This window comes from Archocentrus centrarchus, chromosome 18 (assembly GCF_007364275.1).
Source record: "Archocentrus centrarchus isolate MPI-CPG fArcCen1 chromosome 18, fArcCen1, whole genome shotgun sequence".
In the NCBI taxonomy this organism is placed as follows: Eukaryota; Metazoa; Chordata; class Actinopteri; order Cichliformes; family Cichlidae; genus Archocentrus; species Archocentrus centrarchus.
The window spans coordinates 19,012,531-19,038,611 of record NC_044363.1 but is presented as its reverse complement, the minus strand read 5'-3'; the positions used below and the strand labels follow the sequence as shown (position 1 = coordinate 19,038,611).

General features: G+C 31.8%; 1 pseudogene; it reads right to left on the bottom strand.

Moving 5' to 3' along the window:
* LOC115797067 (protein mono-ADP-ribosyltransferase PARP14-like) overlaps positions 1-26,081 on the bottom strand; it is a 46,185-nt pseudogene that overhangs the window by 5,833 nt on the left and 14,271 nt on the right.

The following is a 26,081-nucleotide window of genomic DNA, read 5'->3' as shown; positions in this document are numbered from 1 at the left end:
TGCATTATTCTCAAACTCCAGTATCAATGAGGTTCATTTTGTAACATCACTGTGAACTATCTTCTCACCTGGCAGATTCTCAAGTCTTTTCAGCTTTGTCGTCTGTCTGCTCAGTGGTCGTGTTGCCTCCATCGTCTGTAGATTAACCTCCATCTATTATTCCGTTTGTTAATTCTTTAATTTCCAGTTTGTGATTGGCTGTTTTGGGAAGCCTTTCCCAGTTACCATTATGAGCCAGGATGCACCAAACAACTCTGTGGTACAAATCATCCTCCTCCCTGACTCTCACCTCTCTTTTGAGGGTCCCAAGAAGAAGAAGAAGAAGAAGAAGAAAGAGCTTTATTTGTCACATACATTTACATGCAGTGAAATTCATTCTCTGCATTTAACCCATCACACACATGGAGTATGTAGTACACACAGCACAGCATGGAGCAGGGGGCAGCCAAAGGGCGCCCGGGGAGCAACCTGGGGGGTGGGCTTGATCAGGGACCCACAGTGATGCCAGCCCGAGGATTTGAACCAGGGTCCTCTCAGTGACGAACCCTCTTCTTCTCCCCTAGGCCACCACTCCAGACACACTCCAAACTGACACTGACTCATTTTTTGTATCACCCAGGTGACCCCATCTTTTAGCCCGCTCACTGTTAGTGATCCAGACTGATCTGTTTTCATGAACAGACCCTCAGTCTCCACCAGCTCCTTCAGATCCATCATGTCATCATGGGTGAGATGTTCCACTTCCTCCTTTGAGAAGGTGTTGCTGGAGCACTGTGTCTGATATTGATGTTTCAGCTTTTCCATGGCATCATCAACCTCTTTTTTGCAAAGACCCAGGAACGTGAAGACAGATTGCTGACTTGTAAAACTGATATGGAGACTGCTGAGGCATGTACTCATAGAAGGAGGAGGCTGTTGTTGCTGTACTTGAACTGGAAGTACTGGGAGTACTGGAACAAATCAGTATAAATTTTCAGTAAAATAATCTTTAATCAGAATATTCAGCTTCACACAAGATGGCAGCCTGTGAATATTTCTGTCACCTCTGTTGATTACAGCGGGGGAAAACATCTGCATCGCTTCCTCTTTAAAAGCCAAGAAGACATTGATCTTCATCAGGATGAGGCGGATGTCAGTGAGGGTATTTATGGATGATCTGCAAGCTTTGATCCCTCGAAGAATGGCACCTGCCACAACAACAGGGTCCAACCTTCCAGCTCCTGCAAAAACACAATTTGCCTTTAGAGGTGTGTCTGTGTTTCACAACAAATATTTAGAATGTCTAAATATTCTACTTACCAGCACAGATGGCAGGAATTGCCACAGAGCTGTATTGATACCATTCACAATAGTAAATGATATCACACACAAGCTGTTCAATGAGAGTTTCATCCCTTTTTCCAGACACATGAAAAATGGCTTTACAGGGGAAGTTTCCAGACTGGGTCACGTGAATTTCTCCTCGGTTCACTTTTGCTGCACAGAAAGTGACACAGGAGACATAAGTGACAAGTAGATAAGCAATATGAGAAGATAAGTAGCTGCTCCTTTTTTCTCACCTGCTTTCAGTTCAGCTTCCACCTCTGGTCCAGCTACGGTTAAGATGTCTTTGCATACGCCATCTGCAGAAGAAGACGATGAAACAAAACAACAAAGCATATCTGTGAGGCTACATGCTAATGTTGTGGTATTTTTAGCATACTAACACAACTAATTAGCAGAGGTGGGAAAAGTACAGACATACTTTACTCAAGTAGAAATACAAATACTTGTGTTAAAAATTACTATGGTAGAAGTTGAAGTACTGAATCAACTTTCTATTTCTTTCTATTTTTGTGTAAAGCTAACTGAACCCTGTGCTATATTCATATAATAAAAAATAATATTATTACATGGAATACAAATGTTATTCCAATCTAAATTCTAATATCAATGAACTGAAGAGTGCGTTTTTTTTATTACAAATAAAACACCGCACTTTTCAGTTTTTTATTTGTAAAAAATGTTTTGAATCATGTATAATTTTCTTTCCACTTCACAATTTTATACCACTTTGTGTTGGTCTTTCACATTAAATTCCAGTGAAATATATTTATGTTTGTGGTTGTAATGTGACAAAATATGGAAAAGTTCAAGGGCTATGAATACTTTTGCAAGCCACTGTATATTTGGCTTATTGATACTAGGATTTCTCCTGATTGGTCTTGAGGATACCTGGCTTATCGTAAAATTTCGGAAGTCTGGGCAGCCGTTTGGACCTTGGTAAGGCTGCCTGTGATGGGAATGCAGAGCAGTACAAACTCAAACTCAGACTCAGTATATCTGGAGTTGAATCGGAAGGGATTAGATCTTGGAGATGTATCTATTTCTGCACGTTGAAGGAACAAACCAAGAAAATTTGGATGATTGGATTTTTCGCCATTGAGAGGTGCCAGAAAAACTAAAGGCTGTCAACAAATTAATCAGTGACAGCCTGTACCAAAACAATTGTAGAATCTGAAATTTGGCTCCCTGACAGCCTCGGATTGCCAGTTATCTCATTCTTCTCCTGGATGTTTTGTAAACAGCTCTATGCCCCCGCTGTCCCATCTTCTGACCTGTGTGAACTGATATCCCTAGACCAAGCTGTGATGAACATTCCACCTCTTATCAGGAACTGTTAGCTGAGGGAGGAGTTGAGTCAGCACACAGTAACCCGGACCCACTCGCCTAAGCTGGCTTCCTTCCATCCCCGCCCCTCCCCACCCTAGTGCTCCCATGCTATACTGCTTACTATGCAGAGGTTTTTCAACCTCATACTGTGCCCTCATTATGGGGGCAAAATCTGAGATGATTTTTTTCCCTCCTATCCCATTGTGTTCGCTTTGTTTGCCTCTTCTTAAATGGCAGCGCCTTTGACAGCAGCAAGACCGTGGAACACTTATCTCTTTTGTCTCTGTCTTTGGATGGGTGTTCTGAAACACTCGTTATATGTTTGACATGCAACAACAATAATTTGGTCCTAAATTGATTCTAAATTCTAAATTTATGTACAGCACTTTGGTCAACTGTTGTCTTGTTAAATTTGTTAAAAGTTACAAGTTGTTAGGGATTTTTTTGTACTCAATGAATAAAAGGACAAATGTTTAAAAGTAAACTCCAGTAAGTTAATTAATAAACAGTGGATCAACCAAATAATAAACAATTAAATAATACATTAGCGAGCAACAGATAGAAAGTGCCAGATTAACTTCTCAGTCTCAGTGCATCTTATCTTGGAGGTTCGGCCAATTAAAACATCACCAACGTCACCATGTTCTGTTATTAATATGGATAAGATTGCTCTGCATTGATTAAATTAAAACATCAGGGGAGAAGATGTGCTTTATGGCTTTATCCATACCATACCATACTGTACCATACCATATCATACCATACCACTTTATTTATAAAGCACTTTTAAAAACAAAAGGGCTGACCAAAGTGCTGTACAATAATGTCAAACATAATTGACAATCACAGGCCAGAGGGTATAAAGATACAGAAACACAAAAGAGATTTAAAGATCGTACGACACTGTACCATACCATACCATACCGTACCATACCATACTGTACAATACCATATCATACTGTACCGTACAATACCACTTTATTTACCGAGATTTAAAGATTGTACCTTACCGTATGACACTGTACCATACCATGCTGTATCGTGCCATACAGTACCGGATTGTAAAATACCATATACTGTACCGTACTATACCACTTTATTTATAAATCACTTTTAAAAGAGAGATTTAAAGAACGTACCTTAACATACGATACTGTACCATAACATACCATTCCGTACCATATCATGCCGTCCCATACCGTACCGTACCATACCATACCATACCATACCGTACTATACCATAACATACCACTTTTTTAAAAAAGCACTTTTGAAAACAACAAAAGGGCTGACCAAAGTGCTGTACAATAATATCAAACAGAATTGACATACATACCATACTGTACTGTACCATACCGTACCATACTGTACAATACCATACCACTTTATTTATAAAGCACTTTTAAAAACAACAACAGGGCTAAGCAAAGTGCTGTACAATAACGTCAAACATAATTGACAAACACAGGCCAGAGGGTAAAAGATACAGAAACATAAAAGAAATCTAAACAATGCAGCATACCATACCATACCGTAAAGTACCATACCATACGTACCATACTGTAACATCCCATACTGTACTGTACCATACCATACCATATTATACAGTACCGTACCATACTGTACCATAACATACCACTTTACTTAAAAAGGACTTTTCAAAACAACAACTGGGCTGACTAAAGTGCTGTACAATAATGTCAAACATAATTGACAAACACAATACAGAAACACAAAAGAGATTTAAACAACTTGCCATACCATACGGTACCGTACCATACCATTCCGTACCATACAATACCGTAGTTTACCGTACCTTACCATACCGTACCGCATCATACCGTACCATACTGTATTATTCCGTACTGTACCATACCGTACCATACAATACCGTAGTTTACCGTACCTTACCATACCGTACCGCATCATACCGTAGTATACTGTATTATTCCGTACTATACCATACCGTACCATACTGTACCATAACATACCACTTTATTTAAAAAGCACTTTTCAAAACAACTGGGCTGACCAAAGTGCTGTACGATAATGTCAAACATAATTGACAAACACAGTCTAGAAGGTAAAAGATACATATATACCAAAGAGATTTAAAGAACGTACCTTACCGTATGAGATTGTACCATACCATACCATATCATAACATACCACTTTATATAAAATGCACCTTTGAAAACAACAACAGGGCTGACCAAAGTGCTGTACAATAATGTCAAACATAATTGACAAACACAGTCTAGAAGGTAAAAGATACATATATACCAAAGAGATTTAAAGAACGTACCTTACTGTATGAGATTGTACCATACCATACCATACCATACCATACCATACCATACCATACCATACCATACCATAACATACCACTTTATATAAAATGCACCTTTGAAAACAACAACAGGGCTGACCAAAGTGCTGTACAATAATGTCAAACATAATTGACAAACACAGGCCAGAGGATAAAAAATACAGAAACATAAAAGAAATTCAAACAACTTACCATACCATACCATACCTTACTGTACCATATCATACCATACAATACTGTATCATACATATCATACCATATCATATACCATACCATACCATACCATACCATACCATACCACTTTATTTATAAAGGACTTTTAAAAACAATAGGCTTGACTAAAGTGCTGTTCAATAATGTCAAACATAAAGGGTATTTTTTTTTATCTATTTCTATTAAGTACAGTATGTTTGGTATACTGTATGTACAATACCATACTTATGGTACTATGGTATGTATATACATACTACTGTATGTATATATATATATATAAATAGTTTTTATATTTTCATATATTTATGTTTGTATATATATTTTTAATATAAAAATCAAAATATAAAAATACAAATATAAATATAAAAAAATATATGGTACCACATATACGGTATGGTATGTACGGTCTGTACATATCATATGTACATACGGTATGGTACGTATGGTATCATACATATTGCATGTATGGTATGTATGGTATGTAGTAAATACATATGGTATGTATATAAATATTTATATATATATATATATATATATATATATATATATATATATATATATATATATATGATTTTATCTTTTTAATATAAAAATAAAAAATTCAAATATAACTAAAAAAATAATATGAAAAAATATATAAAAACATAAACATATATATAAATATGTATGAATACAAATTTGTATAAATAATAATTTTTTATCATATACATTATAATATTAATTTGTATTAATGAAAATATTTAGTTCTTTATTTTTTAATATATTCATATAACGTACGTATGGTATACCGTATGTACCATACCATACTTATAGTACATATGGTATGTATAGTATTGCATGGACGGTATGTATGACATGTAAGGTACATACCATACCACACATATGGTACGTACAAACCATATGTACATACAGTACGGTACGGTATTTACATTATGGTACCTATGGTATGTACGGTATGTATGGTATACCGTACGTACCATACTGTACGGTATGTACATATCGTATGAATGTACAGTATTGTATGGTAAGTACGGTACATAGGTATGGACCATACTGTACGTATGGTACGTACGGTATATACATACCGTATATATGTATGGTACGTATATATGGTATACCGTATATACCATACCATACTTCCGTATGCAAATATGGTATAGTATGGTATGTACGGTATGTTACATACATACGGTACTTATGGGATGGTATGTACGGTATATACGTCATACCATACATACCATACATACAGTACGTATGGTATTGCATGGACGGTATGTATGACATGTAAGGTACATACCATACCACACATATGGTACATTTTATATATTTATATATAAATATATAAAATGTAAATACAAAAATCAAATTTTTAGAAACATATTTATGTATTTATATTTTAAATATGTATATATATATATATATATATATATTTATATAACGTACGGTATGTATGGTATACCATACGTACGGTACATATGGCATGGTATGTACGGTATGTACGGCATACCATACATACTGAACATACCATACCGTATGGTATGTAGGGTATGGTATGTACAGTATGTATGGTATGCCGTGCGTATATATATATATATAGATATATATATATATATATATATATATATATATATATATATATATATATATATATATATAAAAATATGAATACAGAAATGTTTTTTATATATTTATACATCTATTTTTATATATTTATAATCGTTATTTTTATATATTATTTATATATTTTTTTAATATAAAATTTTTTAAATATAAATATATCTATAAAATATAAATATACAAAATATAAATACATGAAAAAGATATATGAATATAAAACATATACAAATATGTATAAATATAAATTTATATATAAGTATATTTTTTATAATTATATTTATATTAAAAACATATAGTTTGTTTATTTGTATTTATTTATAATATATAATAAATAAAAAATATAAAACATTTATATATAAATGTATAAAATATAAATAGCGGTATGTATTAGGGATGGCACGATACCACTTTTTCATGTCCGATACCGATATTTTACATTTGGATATACGGCCGCTAATACAAAAACCGAGATAAATGCGATATTTAAAATTGATCCAGGCATTTAAAAACATAAAAAAAGAAGTCAACAGTCCTCTCACACAACAAATCAGTCTTTGTAAGGTGTCCCATATACAAGACTAAGGACCAGCTCTGGAACTGTTTACCACTCCAGCTCTATTTAGCTGATTCTCTGGCGTCATTAAAAATATAGTTGAAAACTTTTCTGTTTAACCAGGCTTTCTGGTTTCTGACTTTATTTATTCTTTTTCTTTTAATATGGTAATATTATTATGTTTTTAACATAGTGTTTTCTGGGGGTGGGGGGGGTGATATTGTGTTTTAATTATTGTACAGTGCTTTTCTGTCTGTGAAGAACGCTATATAAATAAATTTTACTTACTTACAACAATAACTATCACCTGAATCCTGTTGCTTCAGTGTGAGAAGGTTATGCTTATGGCATGTTGCAATTTCTTTAGGGCTGCAACTATCGATTATTTTAGCAATTGTATATTCTATTTATATTGATTACCCAAGTAACTGGATAAGAAATACTTTTTTTCATATTAACAGTTCATCTGCATATTTTAACTTCTGTACTGCAGCTTTTCCCTGTGTGAAACAAACAGGGTGGATGGAGCAGCTACAAAGTTCTCTTTTCTTCATTTACTGATCAGGTGGTCGATGAAGGACCTCCAGCTTCTTTTGGACACTAGAAAAACATTTCCTTCTGCTCCATCTGAGCGCGCCAGCGCCGCCTCTTTACGCCTCTTTCTGCTTGTGCAGACAGACTGCACGTAAATCAGCTGACTGCTGCTGTTGCGTCATCAGTGTTCACGTGAAAAACTAGGGGCTGCGTGAGCGAAATCTTGTAATGCTTTATATTTACAAGCATTCTCCTAAATACGTTTCTACTGCAGGTCTATATTTAGTCACAAATGAAGGGATTAAAAGTGTCAAAAATATTTTGACGGGGAAGGGGTTCTTCCGGTACCGGACGGTCACTAGTGCTAATAGCTGCGCTCGCTAGCAGTATGTCCGGGAGCTGAAGTAGAGAAAAAAATAACAGCTGATTCTCAGCACAGCGAGCACAACACACAAACAAGGCAGAGAGAGGTGGAGGCGAAAAAACATGTCAGCGATGATCGCTCAGTGTCAAAGGGAGTCCGTTGCAGCGACGGGAGGATCTGAGGGGGTTGTTTTCTAACTCCTGATCCCCACTCCATTCCGATAGGTAATGCAGCTCTAAGCTGGTTTGGTAAACCACAAACCCACAAGAAGAAGAAGACGACTGAGCCCTGTAATGCAGCTAATGTGAGCGAAACATTATTTAATGTATCGGATTACATTCTTTTATTTCTGTCCGATATCCGATCCAGTAATTTAGGCCAGTATCGAACCGATACCGATACTGAATATCGGATCGGCGCATCCCTAGTATGTATGGTATACCGTATATACCATACCATACTTATGGTACGTATGGTACGTATGGAATATACAAACCATATGTACATACAGTATTGTACGGTATGTACAGTATGGTGCATATGGTACGGTACGTGTGGTACGGTATGTAAGGTTTGTACGGTATGTATGGTATACCGTACATACCATACGGTATATATGGGACGTACGGAATGTACGGTATGTACGGTATGGTATGGTATGTACGGATCATACGGTATGTACGTATGGTATGTATGGTAAAGTACGTACGGTACATATGGTAAAAAAATCAAATTACATATATATATATAAAAATTGATTTTTGTATTTATATACATTTATATATATATATATATATATATATATATATATATATATATATATATATATATATATATATATATAATAATATATATAAAATCTAAATGCATAAATATGTTTCTATATATTTATATATTTACTTTTATATATTTATGTTTGTATATATTTCTTAATAAAAAAATCTAAATATAAAATTCAAATATATATTTATAAAAACTATATGTAAAAATCTAAAAAATAGAAATGTAAACATAAAATATAAATACAGAAAAATATAATATATAAAATATATATGTAAATAAAAATAAATATGTATAAATATAAATTCATATAAATGTAAATAAGTATATTGTATTTTATAATATATATTCATATTAAAAAATAGATAGTTGTTTATTTTTATTTATTCATATAATATACCATCCATCCATCCATTCGCTTCCGCTCATCCTGTTCGGGGTCACAGGTGAGCTGGAGCCTATCCCAGCTGTCACAGGGCGAGAGGCAGGGGACACCCTGAACAGGTCGCCAGCCTGTTGCAGGGTCAACACAGAGAGATGAACAACCACTCACACTCTCATTCATACCTATGGGCAATTTAGTGTAGCCAATTAACCTAACCCCAATAAGTGCATGTCTTTGGAATGAGGGAGGAAACCGGAGTACCCGGAGGAAACCCACGCAAGCATGGGGAGAACATGCAAACTCCACACAGAGAGAGGGAGAGCGAGAGGCCTGGGCCAAGGTGGAATCAAACCCAGTCCTTCCAGATGGTATTCTAACTGTGAGGCAGCAGTGCTAACCACTGCGCCAACGTGCTGCCCTCATATAAGATACAGTATATAAATAAATACATTTAAATAAATATAAATATATATAAATATTCATATATAAATATATACAATATAAATACAGCATGTATGGTATATACGGTATACCATACATGCTGTATTTATATTGTATATATTTATCTACCATACTTATGGTACGTACAGAATGTACAAACCATATGTAAATACAGTATGGTACGGTATTTACAGTATGGTATGCACGGTACGTATGCTATGGGTATTTACGGTATGTATGGTATACCCTACGTACCATACTGTACATATGGTATGTATGGTACGAATATATATTGTATATATTCTATATATTGTATGAATGTACAGTATGGTATGGTATGTGCGGTATGTACGGTATGGTACGTACTACCGCACGTACGGTACGTACCGGTACATACATATGATACGTATGGAATGTACAAACCATATGTACATACAGTACGGTACGGTATTTACATTATGGTACGTATTGTATGGTATGTACGGTATGTATGGTATACCGTACATACCATACTGTACGGTATGTACATATCGTATGAATGTACAGTATTGTATGGTAAGTACGGTACATAGGTATGGTACGTATGGTATGTACGGTACATACTGTATGGACCATACCGTACATATGGTACGTACGGTATATACATACCGTATATATGTATGGTACGTATATATGGTATACCGTATATACCATACCATACTTCCGTATGCAAATATGGTATAGTATGGTATGTACGGTATGTTACTACATACGGTACGTATGGGATGGTATGTACGGTATATACATCATACCATACATACCATACTATACCGTACATACAGTAGTATGGTATTGCATGGATGGTATGTATGACATGTAAGGTACATACCATACCACACATTTGGTACGTATATATATATATATATATATATATATATATAGATATATATATATATATATATATATACATATATAAAATATAAATGCATAAATATGTTCTATATATTTATATATTATTTATATATTTATGTATGTATGTATGTATATATGTATTAATATATTTCTTAATATAAAAATCAAAATATAAAATTCAAACATATATTTAAGTATATATGTAAAAATCTAAAAATAGAAATGTAAACATAAAAATATAAATACAGAAAAATATAAATATATAAAAAATATATATGTAAATAAAACAAATATGTATAAATATAAATTCATATAAATGTAAATAAGTATATTGTCTTTTTATAATATATATGTATTAACAAATAGATAGTTGTTTATTTTTTATTTATTCATATAACATACAGTATATAAACAAAATAATTTAAATAAATATATATAAACATTTATATATAAATATATACATTATAAATACAGCATGTATCATATACCGTACATACCATACCATACTTATGGCAAGTACGGAATGTACAAACCATATGTAAATACAGTATGGTACGGTATTTACAGTATGGTATGGTAGGGTACGTATGGTATGTACATATTGTATGTACGTATGGTATGGTACGGTATGTACAGTATGGTACATATGGTGTATGGTATTGTACATATTGCATGTACGGTATCTATGCTATGTATACCAAACCATGTACGTATATGAATATTTATATGAAATAATAAATATAAACGTAAAAATCAAAATATAAATATAGAAATATATGTATACAAATATAAAAATCTAAATACAGAAATATATTTTTATATTTATGTTTATATATATATTTATAATTGTATATATTTTAATATAAAAATCTAAATATAAAAATGGAAAAAGTATAAAAACAAGTATAAAAATAAATATGAATATATAAATATTTATATTAAAATATAAAAATATAAACTATAAATACAAAAATATAATACATTTTTTAATATTATATTTATATATATTTTTAATATAAAATTTAAAATTAAACGAATACAAATAAACTACAAATATATGAAAAAATATATAAAAACATAACATAAATATATATACATATAAATATGTATAAATATAAATTTATACAAAATAAATATATAATTAAATATATTTAGTTCTTCATTTTTTTATCTATTTATATAATGTACAGTATGTATGGTATACCATACGTACGGTACATATGGCATGGTATGTACGGTATGTACGGCATACCATACATACTGTACATACCATATAACCGTATGGTATGTAGGGTACGGTATGTACAGTATGTATGATATGCCGTGCATATATATATACATATATATATATATATATATATATATAAATATAAATTTTGAAATGATGTTTTTTTTATATTTATACATTTATTTTTATATATTTATATCGTTATTTTATAAAATATTCTTTATCTATTTTTTTAATATAAAATTTTTAAATAATAATATATCTATAAAATATAAATATACAAAATATAAATACATGAAAAAATATATATGAATATAAAACATATACAAATATGTATAAATATAAATTTAGATATAAGTATATTTTTATAATATATATTTATATTAAAAAACATATAGTTGTTTATTTTGTATTTATTTATAATATATAAATAAATAAAAAATATAAAAACATTTATATATAATGTATAAAATATAAATACGGTATGTATTAGGGATGGCACGATACCACTTTTTCATGTCCGATACCGATATTTTACATTTGGATATCGGCCCGTACCGATATAAATGCGATATTTAAAATGATCCAGGCATTTAAAAACATAAAAAAAGAAGTCAACAGTCTCCTCACACAACAAAATCAGTCTTTTAGGTGTCCCATATACAAGACTAAGGACCAGCTCTGGAACTGTTTACCACTCCAGCTCTATTTAGCTGATTCTCTCTGGCGTCATTAAAAATATAGTTGAAAACTTTTCTGTTTAACCAGGCTTTCTGGTTCTGACTTTATTTTATTCTTTTTCTTTTAATATGGTAATATTATTATGTTTTTAACATAGTGTTTTCTGGGGGTGGGGGGGTGATATTGTGTTTTAATTATTGTACAGTGCTTTTCTGTCTGCGAAGAACGCTATATAAATAAATTTTACTTACTTACAACAATAACTATCACCTGAATCCTGTTGCTTCAGTGTGAGAAGGTTATGCTTATGGCATGTTGCAAATTTCTTTAGGGCTGCAACTATCATTATTTTAGCAATTGTATATTCTATTTATATTGATTACCCAAGTAACTGGATAAGAAATACTTTTTTTCATATTAACAGTTCATCTGCATATTTTAACTTCTGTACTGCAGCTTTTCCCTGTGTGAAACAAACAGGGTGGATGGAGCAGCTACAAAGTTCTCTTTCTTCATTTACTGATCAGGTGGTCGATGAAGACCTCCAGCTTCTTTTGGACACTAGAAAAAACATTTCCTTCTGCTCCATCTGAGCGCGCCCGCGCCGCCTCTTTACGCCTCTTTCTGCTTGTGCAGACAGACTGCACGTAAATCAGCTGACTGCTGCTGTTGCGTCATCAGTGTTCACGTGAAAAACTAGGGGCTGCGTGAGCGAATCTTGTAATGCTTTATATGTACAAGCATTCTCCTAAATACGTTTCTACTGCAGGTCTATATTTAGTCACAAATGAAGGGATTAAAATGTCAAAAATATTTTGACGGGGAAGGGGTTCTTCCGGTACCGGACGGTCACTAGTGCTAATAGCTGCGCTCGCTAGCAGTATGTCCGGGAGCTGAAGTAGAGAAAAAAATAACAGCTGATTCTCAGCACAGCGAGCACAACACACACAAACAAGGCAGAGAGAGGTGGAGGCGAAAAAACATGTCAGCGATGATCGCTCAGTGTCAAAGGGAGTCCGTTGCAGCGACGGAGGATCTGAGGGGGTTGTTTTCTAACTCCTGATCCCCCACTCCATTCCGATAGGTAATGCAGCTCTAAGCTGGTTTGGTAAACCACAAACCCACAAGAAGAAGAAGACGACTGAGCCCTGTAATGCAGCTAATGTGAGCGAAACATTATTTAATGTATCGGATTACATTCTTTATTTCTGTCCGATATCCGATCCAGTAATTTAGGCCAGTATCGGACCGATACCGATACTGAATATCGGATCGGCGCATCCCTAGTATGTATGGTATACCGTATATACCATACCATACTTATGGTACATATGGTACGTATGGAATATACAACCATATGTACATACAGTATTGTACGGTATGTACAGTATGGTGCATATGGTACGGGTACGTGTGGTACGGTATGTAAGGTTTGTACGGTATGTATGGTATACCGTACATACCATACGGTATATATGGGACGTACGGAATTACGGTATGTACGGTATGGTATGGTATGTACGGATCATACGTATGTACGTATGGTATGTATGGTAAAGTACGTAACGGTACATATGGTAAAAAAATCAAATTATATATATATATAAAATAGATTTTTGTATTTATATACATTTATATATATATATATATATATATATATATAAAATATAAATGCATAAATATGGTTTCTATATATTTATATATTTACTTTTTATATATTTATGTTTGTATATATTTCTTAATAAAAAAATCTAAATATAAAATTCAAATATATATTTATAAAAAACTATATATGTAAAAATCTAAAAAATAGAAATGTAAACATAAAATATAAATACAGAAAAATATAAATATATAAAATATATATGTAAATAAAAAATAAATATGTATAAATATAAATTCATATAAATGTAAATAAGTAATATTGTCTTTTTATAATATATATTCATATTAAAAAATAGATAGTTGTTTATTTTTTATTTATTCATATAATATACCATCCATCCATCCATTCGCTTCCTTCCGCTCATCCTGTTCAGGGGTCACAGGTGAGCTGGAGCCTATCCCAGCTGTCACAGGGCGAGAGGCAGGGGACACCCTGAACAGGTCGCCAGCCTGTTTGCAGGGTCAACACAGAGAGATGAACAACCACTCACACTCTCATTCATACCTATGGGCAATTTAGTGTAGCCAATTAACCTAACCCCAGTAAGTGCATGTCTTTGGAATGAGGGAGGAACCGGAGTACCCGGAGGAAACCCACGCAAGCATGGGGAGAACATGCAAACTCCACACAGAGAGAGGGAGAGCGAGAGGCCTGGGCCAAGGTGGAATCGAACCCAGTCCTTCCAGATGGTATTCTAACTGTGAGGCAGCAGTGCTAACCACTGCGCCAACGTGCTGCCCTCATATAAGATACAGTATATAAATAAATACATTTAAATAAATATAAATATATATAAATATTCATATATAAATATATACAATATAAATACAGCATGTATGGTATATACGGTATACCATACATGCTGTATTTATATTGTATAAATTTATCTACCATACTTATGGTACGTACAGAATGTACAAACCATATGTAAATACAGTATTGGTACGGTATTTACAGTATGGTATGCACGGTACGTATGGTATGGTATTTACGGTATGTATGGTATACCCTACGTACCATACTGTACATATGGTATGTATGGTACGAATATATATTGTATATATTCTACATATTGTATGAATGTACAGTATGGTATGGTATGTGCGGTATGTACGGTACGGTACGTACATACCGCACGTACGGTACGTACCGGTATGTACATATGGTACGTACGGTATATACATACCATATGTACATACGGTATGTATGTACGTATGGTATGTACGGTATGTATGGTATACCGTACGTACCATACCGTACGGTATGTACATATCGTATGAATGTACAGTATTGTATGGTAAGTACGGGTACATAGTATGGTACGTATGATATGGTACGTATGGTATGTAAGGTACATACTGTATGGACCATACCGTACATATGGTAACGTACGGTACATATATACATACCGTATATATGTATGGTACGTATATATGGTATACCGTATATACCATACCATACTTCCGTATGCAAATATGGTATAGTATGGTATGTACGGTATGTTACATACATACGGTACGTATGGGATGGTATGTATGGTATATACATCATACCATACATACCATACCATACCGTACATACAGTACGTATGTTATTGCATGGACAGTATGTATGACCTGTAAGGTACATACCATACCACACATTTGGTACGTATATATATATATATATATATATATATATACACATATATAAAATATAAATGCATAAATATGTTTCTATATATTTATATATTTATTTATATATATTTATGTATGTATGTATGTATATATGTATTAATATATTTCTTAATATAAAAATCAAAATATAAAATTCAAACATATATTTAAGTATATATGTAAAAATCTAAAAATAGAAATGTAAACATAAAAATATAATACAGAAAAATATAAATATATAAAAATATATATGTAAATAAAACAAATATGTATAAATATAAATTCATATAAATGTAAATAAGTATATTGTCTTTTTATAATATATATGTATTAACAAATAGATAGTTGTTTATTTTTTATTTATTCATATAACATTCAGTATATAAACAAAATAATTTAAATAAATATATATAAATATTTATATATAAATATATACATTATAAATACAGCATGTATCATATACCGTACATACCATACCATACTTATGGCAAGTACGGAATGTACAAACCATATGTAAATACAGTATGGTACGGTATTTACAGTATGGTATGGTAGGGTACGTATGGTATGTACATATTGTATGTACGTATGGTATGGTACGGTATGTACAGTATGGTACATATGGTGTATGGTATTGTACATATTGCATGTACGGTATCTATGCTATGTATACCAAACCATGGTACGTATATGAATATTTATATGAAATATATAAATATAAACGTAAAAATCAAAATATAAATATAGAAATATATGTATACAAATATAAAAATCTAAATACAGAAATATATTTTTATATATTTATGTTTATATATATATTTATAATTGTATATATTTTAATATAAAAATCAAAATATAAAAATGGAAAAAGTATAAAAACAAGTATAAAAATAAATATGAATATATAAATATTTATATATAAATATAAAAATATAACTATAAATACAAAATATAATACATTTTTTAATATTTATATTTATATATATTTTTAATATAAAATTTAAAATTAAAAGAATACAAATATAACTACAAAATATATGAAAAAATATATAAAAACATAACATAAATATATATACATATAAATATGTATAAATATAAATTTATACAAATAATAATATTATAATTAAATATATTTAGTTCTTCATTTTTTTATCTATTTATATAATGTACAGTATGTATGGTATACCATACGTACGTACATATGGCATGGTATGTACGGTATGTACGGCATACCATACATACTGTACATACCATACGTATGGTATGTAGGGATGGTATGTACAGTAGTAGTATGATAGCGGCGAGTGCGAGATATATAGAGAGAGAGATAGAGATAGAATAAATATAAATTTGAAAGGGGTGAATAATACATTTAGGGAGAGAGGAGAGCGATAGGATAAGATATATTTATATATTTTTTAATATAAAATTTTTAAATATAAATATATCTATAAAATATAAATACATGAAAAATATATGTGAATATAAAACATATATAAATATGTATAAATATAAATTTATATAAATATAAATAAGTATATTTTTTATAATATATATTTATATTAAAAAACATAGTTGTTTATTTTGTATTTATTTATAATATATAAATAAATAAAAAATATAAAAACATTTATATATAAATGTATAAAATATAAATACGGTATGTATTAGGGATGGCACGATACCACTTTTTCATGTCCGATACCGATATTTTACATTTGGATATCGGCCGATACCGATATAAATGCGATATTTAAAATTGATCCAGGCATTTAAAAACATAAAAAAAGAAGTCAACAGCTCTCACACAACAAAATCAGTCTTTAGGTGTCCCATATACAAGACTAAGGACCAGCTCTGGAACTGTTTACCACTCCAGCTCTATTTAGCTGATTCTCTGCGTCATTAAAAATATAGTTGAAAACTTTTCTGTTTAACCAGGCTTTCTGGTTTCTGACTTTATTTTTATTCTTTTTCTTTTAATATGGTAATATTATTATGTTTTTAACATAGTGTTTTCTGGGGGTGGGGGGGTGATATTGTGTTTTAATTATTGTACAGTGCTTTTCTGTCTGTGAAGAACGCTATATAAATAAATTTTACTTACTTACAACAATAACTATCACCTGAATCCTGTTGCTTCAGTGTGAGAAGGTTATGCTTATGGCATGTTGCAAATTTCTTTAGGGCTGCAACTATCGATTATTTTAGCAATTGTAATTCTATTTATATTGATTACCCAAGTAACTGGATAAGAAATACTTTTTTTCATATTAACAGTTCATCTGCTATTTTAACTTCTGTACTGCAGCTTTTCCCTGTGTGAAACAAACAGGGTGGATGGAGCAGCTACAAGTTCTCTTTTCTTCATTTACTGATCAGGTGGTCGATGAAGGACCTCCAGCTTCTTTGGACACTAGAAAAACATTTCCTTCTGCTCCATCTGAGCGCGCCAGCGCCGCCTCTTTACGCCTCTTTCTGCTTGTGCAGACAGACTGCACGTAAATCAGCTGACTGCTGCTGTTGCGTCATCAGTGTTCACGTGAAAAACTAGGGGCTGCGTGAGCGAAATCTTGTAATGCTTTATATTTACAAGCATTCTCCTAAATACGTTTCTACTGCAGGTCTATATTTAGTCACAAATGAAGGGATTAAAGTGTCAAAAATATTTTGACGGGGAAGGGGTTCTTCCGGTACCGGACGGTCACTAGTGCTAATAGCTGCGCTCGCTAGCAGTATGTCCGGGAGCTGAAGTAGAGAAAAAAATAACAGCTGATTCTCAGCACAGCGAGCACAACACACAAACAAGGCAGAGAGAGGTGGAGGCGAAAAACATGTCAGCGATGATCGCTCAGTGTCAAAGGGAGTCCGTTGCAGCGACGGAGGATCTGAGGGGGTTGTTTTCTAACTCCTGATCCCCACTCCATTCCGATAGGTAATGCAGCTCTAAGCTGGTTTGGTAAACCACAAACCCACAAGAAGAAGAAGACGACTGAGCCCTGTAATGCAGCTAATGTGAGCGAAACATTATTTAATGTATCGGATTACATTCTTTTATTTCTGTCCGATATCCGATCCAGTAATTTAGGCCAGTATCGGACCGATACCGATACTGAATATCGGATCGGCGCATCCCTAGTATGTATGGTATACCGTATATACCATACCATACTTATGGTACGTATGGTACGTATGGAATATACAAACCATATGTACATACAGTATTGTACGGTATGTACAGTATGGTGCATATGGTACGGTACGTGTGGTAGGTATGTAAGGTTTGTACGGTATGTATGGTATACCGTACATACCATACGGTATATATGGGACGTACGGAATGTACGGTATGTACGGTATGGTATGGTATGTACGGATCATACGGTATGTACGTATGGTATGTATGGTAAAGTACGTACGGTACATATGGTAAAAAAATCAAATTATATATATATATAAAAATTGATTTTTGTATTTATATACATTTATATATATATATATATATATATATATAAAATATATATAAAATTAAATGCATAAATATGTTTCTATATATTTATATTTACTTTTTATATATTTATGTTTGTATATATTTCTTAAAAAAAATCTAAATATAAAATTCAAATATATATTTAAAAACTATATATGTAAAAATCTAAAAAATAGAAATGTAAACATAAAATATAAATACAGAAAAATATAAATATATAAAATATATATGTAAAAAAAAATAAATATGTATAAATATAAATTCATATAAATGTAAATAAGTATATTGTCTTTTATAATATATATTCATATTAAAAAATAGATAGTTGTTTATTTTATTTATTCATATAATATACCATCCATCCATCCATTCGCTTCCGCTCATCCTGTTCAGGGTCACAGGTGAGCTGGAGCCTATCCCAGCTGTCACAGGGCGAGAGGCAGGGGACACCCTGAACAGGTCGCCAGCCTGTTGCAGGGTCAACACAGAGAGATGAACAACCACTCACACTCTCATTCATACCTATGGGCAATTAGTGTAGCCAATTAACCTAACCCCAGTAAGTGCATGTCTTTGGAATGAGGGAGGAAACCGGAGTACCCGGAGGAAACCCACGCAAGCATGGGGAGAACATGCAAACTCCACACAGAGAGAGGGAGAGCGAGAGGCCTGGGCCAAGGTGGAATCGAACCCAGGCCTTCCAGATGGTATTCTAACTGTGAGGCAGCAGTGCTAACCACTGCGCCAACGTGCTGCCCCTCATAAGATACAGTATATAAATAAATACATTTAAATAAATATAAATATATATAAATATTCATATATAAATATATACAATATAAATACAGCATGTATGGTATATACGGTATACCATACATGCTGTATTTATATTGTATATTTATCTACCATACTTATGGTACGTACAGAATGTACAAACCATATGTAAATACAGTATGGTACGGTATTTACAGTATGGTATGCACGGTACGTATGCTATGGTATTTACGGTATGTATGGTATACCCTACGTACCATACTGTACATATGGTATGTATGGTACGAATATATATTGTATATATTCTATATATTGTATGAATGTACAGTATGGTATGGTATGTGCGGTATGTACGGTATGGTACGTACATACCGCACGTACGGTACGTACCGGTACATACATATGATACGTATGGAATGTACAAACCATATGTACATACAGTACGGTACGGTATTTACATTATGGTACGTATTGTATGGTATGTACGGTATGTATGGTATACCGTACATACCATACTGTACGGTATGTACATATCGTATGAATGTACAGTATTGTATGGTAAGTACGGTACATAGGTATGGTACGTATGATATGGTACGTATGGTATGTACGGTACATACTGTATGGACCATACCGTACATATGGTACGTACGGTACATATATACATACCGTATATATGTATGGTACGTATATATGGTATACCGTATATACCATACCATACTTCCGTATGCAAATATGGTATAGTATGGTATGTACGGTATGTTACATACATACGGTACGTATGGGATGGTATGTACGGTATATACATCATACCATACATACCATACTATACCGTACATACAGTACGTATGGTATTGCATGGATGGTATGTATGACATGTAAGGTACATACCATACCACACATTTGGTACGTATATATAATATATTATATATATACACATATATAAATATAAATGCATAAATATGTTTCTATATATTTATATATTTATTTATATTATTATGTATGTATGTATGTATATATGTATTAATATATTCTTAATATAAAAATCAAAATATAAAATTCAAACATATTTAAGTATATGTAAAAATCTAAAAATAGAAATGTAAACATAAAAAATAAAAAAAAAAATAAATATATAAAAATATATATGTAAATAAAACAAATATGTATAAATATAAATTCATATAAATGTAAATAAGTATATTGTTTTTATAATATATATGTATTAACAAATAGATAGTTGTTTATTTTTTATTTATTCATATAACATACAGTATTAAACAAAATAATTTAAATAAATATATATAAATATTTATATATAAATATATACATTATAAATACAGCATGTATCATATACCGTACATACCATACCATACTTATGGCAAGTACGGAATGTACAAACCATAGTAAATACAGTATGGTACGGTATTACAGTATGGTATGGTAGGGTACGTATGGTATGTACATATTGTATGTACGTATGTATGGTATGGTATGTACAGTATGGCACGTATGGTGTGTATGGTATTGTACATATTGCATGTACGCTATGTATACCAAACCATACAAATGGTACGTATATAAATATTTATATATAAATATAAATATATAAAATATAAATATAGAAATATATGTATAGAAATATAAAAATCTAAATATAGAAATATATTTTAATATATTTATATTTATATATATTTTATAATTGTATATATTTTAATATAAAAATCAAAATATAAAAATGGAAAAAGTATAAAACAAGTATAAAAATAAATATGAATATATAAATATTTATATATAAATATAAAATAAAACTATAAATACAAAAATATAATACATTTTTTAATATTTATATTTATATATATTTTTAATATAAAATTTAAAATTAAAAGAATACAATATAACTACAAAATATATGAAAAAATATATAAAAACATAACATAAATATATATACATATAAATATGTATAATATAAATTTATACAAATAATAAATATATAATTAAATATATTTAGTTCTTCATTTTTTTATCTATTTATATAATGTACAGTATGTATGGTATACCATACGTACGGTACATATGGCATGGTATGTACGGTATGTACGGCATACCATACATACTGTACATACCATACCGTATGGTATGTAGGGTATGGTATGTACAGTATGTATGATATGCCGTGCGTATATATATACATATATATATATATATTATATATAAAATATAAATTTTGAAATGTTTTTTTATATTTATACATTTATTTTTATATATTTATATCGTTATTTTTATAAATATTATTTATATATTTTTTTAATATAAAATTTTTTAAATATAAATATATCTATAAAATAAATATACAAAATATAAATACATGAAAAAATATATGAATATAAAACATATACAAATATGTATAAATATAAATTTATATAAGTATATTTTTTATAATATATTTATATTAAAAAACATATAGTTGTTTATTTTGTATTTATTTATAATATAAATAAATAAAAAATATAAAACATTTATATATAAATGTATAAAATATAAATACGGTATGTATTAGGGATGGCACGATACCACTTTTTCATGTCCGATACCGATATTTTACATTTGGATATCGGCCGATACCGATATAAATGCGATATTTAAAATTGATCCAGGCATTTAAAAACATAAAAAAAGAAGTCAACAGTCTCTCACACAACAAAATCAGTCTTTTAGGTGTCCCATATACAAGACTAAGGACCAGCTCTGGAACTGTTTACCACTCCAGCTCTATTTAGCTGATTCTCTGGCGTCATTAAAAATATAGTTGAAAACTTTTCTGTTTAACCAGGCTTTCTGGTTTCTGACTTTATTTTTATTCTTTTTCTTTTAATATGGTAATATTATTATGTTTTTAACATAGTGTTTTCTGGGGGGGGGGGGGTGATATTGTGTTTTAATTATTGTACAGTGCTTTTCTGTCTGTGAAGAACGCTATATAAATAAATTTTACTTACTTACAACAATAACTATCACCTGAATCCTGTTGCTTCAGTGTGAGAAGGTTATGCTTATGGCATGTTGCAAATTTCTTTAGGGCTGCAACTATCGATTATTTTAGCAATTGTATATTCTATTTATATTGATTACCCAAGTAACTGGATAAGAAATACTTTTTTTCATATTAACAGTTCATCTGCATATTTTAACTTCTGTACTGCAGCTTTTCCCTGTGTGAAACAAACAGGGTGGATGGAGCAGCTACAAAGTTCTCTTTTCTTCATTTACTGATCAGGTGGTCGATGAAGGACCTCCAGCTTCTTTTGGACACTAGAAAAACATTTCCTTCTGCTCCATCTGAGCGCGCCAGCGCCGCCTCTTTACGCCTCTTTCTGCTTGTGCAGACAGACTGCACGTAAATCAGCTGACTGCTGCTGTTGCCTCATCAGTGTTCACGTGAAAACTAGGGGCTACGTGAGCGCAATCTTGTAATGCTTTATATTTACAAGCATTCTCCTAAATACGTTTCTACTGCAGGTCTATATTTAGTCACAAATGAAGGGATTAAAGTGTCAAAAATATTTTGACGGGGAAGGGGTTCTTCCGGTACCGGACGGTCACTAGTGCTAATAGCTGCGCTCGCTAGCAGTATGTCCGGGAGCTGAAGTAGTAGAGAAAAAAATAACAGCTGATTCTCAGCACAGCGAGCACAACACACAAACAAGGCAGAGAGAGGTGGAGGCGAAAAAAACATGTCAGCGATGATCGCTCAGTGTCAAAGGGAGTCCGTTGCAGCGACGGAGGATCTGAGGGGGTTGTTTTCTAACTCCTGATCCCCCACTCCATTCCGATAGGTAATGAAGCTCTAAGCTGGTTTGGTAAACCACAAACCCACAAGAAGAAGAAGACGACTGAGCCCTGTAATGCAGCTAATGTGAGCGAAACATTATTTAATGTATCGGATTACATTCTTTTATTTCTGTCCGATATCCGATCCAGTAATTTAGGCCAGTATCGGACCGATACCGATACTGAATATCGGATCGGCGCATCCCTAGTATGGTATACCGTATATACCATACCATACTTATGGTACGTATGGTACGTATGGAATATACAAACCATATGTACATACAGTATTGTACGGTATGTACAGTATGGTGCATATGGTACGGTACGTGTGGTACGGTATGTAAGGTTTGTACGGTATGTATGGTATACCGTACATACCATACGGTATATGGGACGTACGGAATGTACGGTATGTACGGTATGGTATGGTATGTACGGATCATACGGTATGTACGTATGGTATGTATGGTAAAGTACGTACGGTACATATGGTAAAAAAATCAATTTTTATATATATATATATAATTTGATTTTTGTATTATATACAATATATATATATATATATATATATATATATATATATATAAAATATAAATGCATAAATATGTTCTATATATTATATATTTACTTTTATATATTTATGTTTGTATATATTTCTTAATAAAAAAATCTAAATATAAATTCAATATTATTTATAAAAACTATATATGTAAAAATCTAAAAAATAGAAATGTAAACATAAAATATAAATACAGAAAAATATAAATATATAAAATATATATGTAAATAAAAATAAATATGTATAAATATAAATTCATAAATGTAAATAAGTATATTGTCTTTTTATAATATATATTCATATTAAAAAATAGATAGTTGTTTATTTTTATTTATTCATATAATATACCATCCATCCATCCATTCGCTTCCGCTCATCCTGTTCAGGGTCACAGGTGAGCTGGAGCCTATCCCAGCTGTCACAGGGCGAGAGGCAGGGGACACCCTGAACAGGTCGCCAGCCTGTTGCAGGGTCAACACAGAGAGATGAACAACCACTCACACTCTCATTCATACCTATGGGCAATTTAGTGTAGCCAATTAACCTAACCCCAATAAGTGCATGTCTTTGGAATGAGGGAGGAAACCGGAGTACCCGGAGGAAACCACGCAAGCATGGGGAGAACATGCAAACTCCACACAGAGAGAGGGGAGCGAGAGGCCTGGGCCAAGGTGGAATCGAACCCAGTCCTTCCAGATGGTATTCTAACTGTGAGGCAGCAGTGCTAACCACTGCGCCAACGTGCTGCCCTCATATAAGATACAGTATATAAATAAATACATTTAAATAAATATAAATATATATAAATATTCATATAAATATATACAATATAAATACAGCATGTATGGTATACCGTATATACCATACATGCTGTATTTATATTGTATATATTTATCTACCATACTTATGGTACGTACAGAATGTACAAACCATATGTAAATACAGTATGGTACGGTATTTACAGTATGGTATGCACGGTACGTATGCTATGGTATTACGGTATGTATGGTATACCCTACGTACCATACTGTACATATGGTATGTATGGTACGAATATATATTGTATATATTCTATATATTGTATGAATGTACAGTATGGTATGGTATGTGCGGTATGTACGGTATGGTACGTACATACGCACGTACGGTACGTACCGGTACATACATATGATACGTATGGAATGTACAAACCATATGTACATACCGTACGGTACAGTATTTACATTATGATATGTATGGTATGTATGGTATGTACGGTATACCATACATACCATACTGTACGGTATGTACATATCGTATGAATGGTACAGTATTGTATGGTAAGTACGGTACATAGGTATGGTACGTATGATATGGTACGTATGTAGGTACGGACATACTGTATGGACCATACCGTACCTATGGTACGTACGGTACATATATAACACGTATATAT